At 37.1% G+C, this 6,033-nt stretch overlaps 1 long non-coding RNA gene across 2 annotated transcripts; it reads left to right on the forward strand.

Moving 5' to 3' along the window:
• Positions 1-2,553: 2,553 nt before the first annotated feature.
• Positions 2,554-4,805, forward strand: LOC124645734. Of its 2 annotated transcripts, XR_006986267.1 has the most exons (3): positions 2,909-3,319; positions 3,396-3,965; positions 4,455-4,805. It is a non-coding gene; the product is annotated as an uncharacterized LOC124645734 (long non-coding RNA). The 2 variants fall into 2 exon arrangements; XR_006986268.1 differs by lacking the exon at positions 4,455-4,805 and having other exon boundaries at positions 2,554-3,319; positions 3,396-3,839.
• Positions 4,806-6,033: the final 1,228 nt, after the last annotated feature.

A 6,033-nucleotide genomic window follows, 5' to 3' on the forward strand; every position in this document is an offset into this window, starting at 1 on the left:
AAGGCAGTAGGCAGGTTGTGCTCAAATTTTGATCATACGCACAGGTCTATCAAAATGGTTTTAGGTACGGTGAGTGTCCGTGGGAATAAAGTCACATTTTTGGCAGTTGAAGTAGTTTGTGACTGGTGTCGGTGGTAAAATGATTTCGTGACCGCGTTTAATGGGTCATGATGCCTGCGTTGCGATTCGTCTCGTCGTGCGGTCGCGGACAATGGCTGGTCGTGCCTCCTGCCCTCGACGCCCCTCCGCTCCGCCTGCCCGTGACACTTGACACAGGAACCCGCACTCCACGACCTCCAAATATTTCCGCGTACACCTTTTTTATCTCAGAAACGTGGACTGCCTACCTACGCATCAATTTACTGACCCAAGGTAAAAACGACATCATCGACTTTAAAATTAGGAATGAAAAAGTATCGACTATGCGATGGTCCGATTAAAATGACTAAGTATATCATGAACTAGTTTTTATCCCGCGGTTTCACCCGCGTCCCGTGCGAACTACCGCTCGTAGGTACCTAGTAAAATATTTACAGCCATATTACTCAGGGATAGCGCTGTCATCTCAAATTTCTCCAAACCCGGACAAACATTTAAAAAACCCGGACATTTGGTGTAAATCGCAATTTTTTCCCGTACGAGTCCGAAACTTTTTAAAAACAAAACAAAACAAGACCTCATATTTAATCCATTTACTATTTCCATATACTATTCAATGAGGTGCTTCCTTACATGAAAAGTGTCTGGGTTTACCCCGGACACTTCTCGAAACCCCGCCCGGACGGCCCACGGACGGTATCCAAACCAGGAAAAATCAGGGAAACCCGGACGGATGGCAGCCCTACTCAGGGATAATGTAATTACCTCTTCATTTACTATTTACTACTACAGTATCCAAGAAACAACAGTGAAATATTTTTTGAAATCGATTCAGTTGTTTTGGAGCCTGTGTAGAGTACAAAAAAACGCAAAAAAAACCGAATAGGTAGTACATATAAGTACTTATAGATGTGTTCCTAGAAGCGTTCTCATTTTTGTGTTAGTATTTTTGTATTCCTTATCTACCTTATATATCTACGTTAGCTGTCAGACAGCGACAACAATAATAAGTAAGTACATCATCATCACGGTTCATACACCCTGGTGACAGGACAGCGAAGTTTTAGAACGGTTCGAAGTACCTACCCAAAATCCAATAGGTACTTATTTTTCATTTCTTGCCACCACTAAACAGAACTTTCATTTCGGATCAAATAAGAATGTTAGGTAGTAGGTATAAGTACCTACTTCTTATGACACCGAATCTTAACAATGAGTCAATCACACGGATCAGTTAAAATATTCATAGCTTTAAACCGGAGGCGTAATCGATTTTAACTTCGACGCTCTCAGTCCTGCGCCGGCGCCGCACTCACCAGATGAAAGTGTCTGATATGACGCCATTTAATATACTTGATCATGATTCATAGTGTCCCTCATAAGGTACTTATTCTCCAGCCAAATATAATTGATTTGCAGAGTTATAAGTTAATAATGATAAACGCTTTAACCCTCCGTTACGTCGTTTCCGTAAAAAGCCGAATAATAAGATACAAATAAAATAAAAATTAGCATTAATAGGTATTATGTTGTTCTTAGTACTTAGGAGGTCATCATCAGTACTTAGGTACCTGTCGATGAAAAATACATACCCAGATTAAATTATAAAATTATATAACTGTGTCTATCTCTATGCCTAAATAAAACCAATATTTCTTGGCTTCCGGGTTAAACCGACAATATTTTTTTTACACCTACTTTCATATTAATAGAAGGCTACTTTATTTTCTTTGTTGATTTATGGTATAAAAATAATCAATCCAAAGAAATAATGCTAGCTGGAAGGATTGTGATGGGGTGGTTAAGTGACCGTGTATACTTGAGATGAGACGTTATGGGTCTGAAAGCACGTCAAGGTTTTGGTCTTGGCAGAGGATTAAAAAAAAAAACAGAAGTGAGAAAGTCTGATTACCAGTTTTATTAGGTTCTAGAAGTAAACAATGTATTCAGTTAGATTAGATGCCCACCCCAACATAATTTGGAAAATAGGTAGGTGCTAGGCAGATTAATTTGTGATTAAATGTCATCTAGAAACATGAAATGTAGCACCACTACATCATTCTATTAGAATATTGGCATGTTAAAGGTAAAAGAGATAAAAATCACATTTGATATAAATGTAGATACGCGATATAAAATGTAAAGTGGAACGATGGATTGATCCTGTGTGTTACCATTTATTTCCACTTACATATTAGCATCACAGACTTCAAAAAAAGCTGTTTGTCGATGCAACACATTTTGAATGTATGCTTCAGGAGCATCCCGTAATTGTTGCACATCAATCTCCGTTAGTAGTTGCAAAAACAAAACATTTATTACTGAACATTATTATGATTCGGTAACCGAAACTGTTATCATGATTTATACTGACCATTCAAATTGGTACATTATACAGATCGAAATGCATGAAAGTTCAACGACGAGTCGACTGTTTAATTCAGGACGGATGACGCTAATGTGCACGGACTACATGAGTTTTGTACGCATCCGAATATTTTCTTTTTAAACCTACCTGTTTTCAGATTTTATTGAACTGAAATTATAAGAAACAAGTGTGTCTTACTGTATTCTAAAATGTTAAAGATGCAACACGAACCTAAGTATAACCCTGTTCAATATTAAATATTGAACCTGAATAATGAAACTCAAAATTATTCATCACAATATTTTCCAGTGAATACCTACGCATGTACAAGTGAGAGCGTGTTTTGGGAATCATAGATGCATCTTCATCATTTAAAAAACGGTTGTTGACTGTATACCAGACGTGCGCATGCATAATTTATGTGTCCATGTCTAGATTTCCCGTTTAATGAATAGAAATCTAGGAAGATATTGATAGACATCAGTAGGTACCACATAAATTTCCTTAAATGTTTTCAGTAGTTGATAAATTTCCATGTTTCAGTAGACAGATGTGTCGATGAAAAGTTTGGCGGTATAGCAACCGGACTATAAATTGACGTTTAATGTTATGCCTGATACAATATTAATGGAGCATCTGCTGGGTGGCGAGGATGGCGGGCAGGCGTCGAGGCGCGGGCCGGCGTCGCATATGCAATGGCGTCTCATGTCATCGCCGGCCGACCCATGAATATACGATACACGCTCACTAATGTGCTGTTTTGTCGGGTCAAGTGTCTGATTGTTGTATCACAATAAATATAGTTAGTTAGTTATAAATTATTTATAACTAACATTTATGTACACGACGTAGGTAAGTACTTATTATTTTAACTTTTGACCACTTGCATTGTCTCAAAGTTTTTTCACACAGAGTTTTTTTATTTTAGAACAACTGAGTTACCCGACATCCGTAGCATCAACGTGCGTTGGTTCCGACTAATAACGTAACTCTTTGGTGCTGCCCGACTGAAAAATATAGAAAGAAGTAATTATTATACGGATAACTCCCGATCGGAAGAAAATTTTAATTTATTTTTCTTTTGCATAAAAAGTGACTTTTGTGCGGGTGTAGGCGTATAGAAATGTTTGGTGAAAATCGTTTCAGCCCTTTAACAGTAGTGCGGGTGAGGTGGGGAAGAAAGACCGAATGTCTGCAAACATAGGTAACTCGAATGGGAACTGTAATGTAGGTATCATGTACAATGACTGTAATCTATGTACAAATTAATATGTTCAATGAAAATGTAATATGTAGGTTTTTACCTAGTATAAAATGAAAAAATGTTTTAGGTTCGCGCTCCTAATAAAATTTTGTTATTACGATCCCCCAATGCGACGTATTATCTTTTATTTTTTAAAGGATACTTAGTTGCTAATGTTGTTCTATATGAGTTTCAATTTTCCTTTTTTAATCAGTATAGGTGTGTCAGTTATGTGTATACCGCTTACGTACTTGGGTAATTATTGCTTGCTTGACTTTATTACACGACAATAGGTCTAATACAATACACTATTAATTGATAAATGATGCATAGGTACTTATAAAATAATACATATAGACAAAACTCATGTGATACTAAATTGAAAAATTAATAAATATAAGATAATCAAGCAAGTAATACATTAGTGTTGAACATTTTTTCATATTAGTAGGTATATTTTGCACTGTTACCTACTTACGTTGCCACCTTTTATGCCATAGAAGCATTGAAAAGTAAACCCGCTTTGAAGAATTATCACTTTTCTATAATCTTAAGTACCAAAACAGACTCATTGCTGTTTTGTTTATACCGATATGACACCTTCACCTACTACTCTACAGAGTATCATCGATCGACAAAATTAAATAATTGTTTACAATGCATAGACACTATGGGGCAAGCACTCGGCATAGTTGTGCAACATTGATGGGCATTATTATTCCCACAGCGGGTTTGTTCCCACAGGTCTGCTGGGGTCACAGAGAGACAACAGTGTGAGTGACAGTGGCTGCGTCGGGTGTCGGCCGGCATCTGCTCCCTGTCGTGGGAGTGCATGCGGAAACCGATCGCACCACTGCGCCAACAATAACACACAAATCAACGAGCCGACCGTGCCGGCTCACCCCTCTGGAAGCTGTGGGAACCACGCAATTAATAATATCATTCGCAAATCCCCATCTAAATCTAAACAAACCATTCTCGAGTGCGATGTGTAGGGTGGGATAATGGGTAAACTTTGCTATACAATACTGGTACACTGACCGGAAGTAGCTTTATTTGGTGCTTTATCGAACAATGTACGTGTATTTGGATTGTTCAACGAAAAAGTTTTTTTTTCAATTAATATTTTCATTGTATCTTTTAGTGCTCTATGAAAACACATTTTTCGAGAAAATTAACGTTTTTGGTTTTTCGGCTCAATATTATTATGTATTGTAAAATAAAACACCAATCAGGATACGTTATATTCAATTTTTCTTCCTATTTACCTACTTATTATTTATAACCACCCAGGCAACTCCTATGTGTTGTGGATTAATTTATAACCACACATCATAACGTGAGTATATTATGCCAAAACGTTATGTTTGTAAGTACTTAGTTAGAGAGCACTGTTCATCATCATCATCATCATCAACATCTCAGCCATATGACGTCCACTGCTGAAGATATGCCTCCCCCTTAGATCTCTACAGATACTTGTTGGAGGCGACCTGCATGATGCATCCAGCGTCTTCCGGCGACCTAAGATCGTCTGTCCACTGAGAGCACTGTTCTTTACAGATAATAAGAACGTATAAAATTATTAGGTATTTTTGTACATGTTGATATTTTAAGGGTGGTCAGGTCAATCATAAAAGTATTGTACAATATGTAATATGTAAAGTAATTAGTACACACATAAAATTTTATATTAGTTTCAAATTGGGTAACAAAAAAGTTAATTAATTAAATGACGTAGGTAATATGGATTCGGGAGTGCATTGCTGGGGTGGCGACCACCACCTGACGCCCGTGATGAGCTGTGCGTGACCGCAGTAAACGCGTGCGCATCCACGATGTTATCATTTGTATTTAATACATTTAATACTACTTAATCAACCACTCTGTCTCCTAACAAAACATCCTAAGTATATAACTGGTTATATGTCATTACTAATATTTCATTTTTTTATGAAAGTTACTACAAAATGTAATAAAAATAATTCTAAGTAAGGAAGGCTTAAACTCTTATAACATATTGGTGTAACATTTTATTGGAATACTAGTACTTCTTTTTCAAATAAATATCCCTATGGCTGAACTAAATAAAGAAAACAACAAAAGAGTCGTCACTATAGTAAAGCCGAGTAAATAAATATATGTACAAGTGAAGTGACTATAGTGTCATGGATCATAAGTTTTTCGATTAGATCGCACGCGTGCGCAGGGCGCAACTGTCATCGGTCGCGTGCCCGCTTAATAAGCTCTTAATGAAATTAACGAGTGCACCATATTGACGGGGATGACCGACCAAAACGTAACAATTACAAATGTACCATGT

Source organism: Helicoverpa zea, chromosome 3 (assembly GCF_022581195.2).
Source record: "Helicoverpa zea isolate HzStark_Cry1AcR chromosome 3, ilHelZeax1.1, whole genome shotgun sequence".
Taxonomy (NCBI): domain Eukaryota; kingdom Metazoa; phylum Arthropoda; class Insecta; order Lepidoptera; family Noctuidae; genus Helicoverpa; species Helicoverpa zea.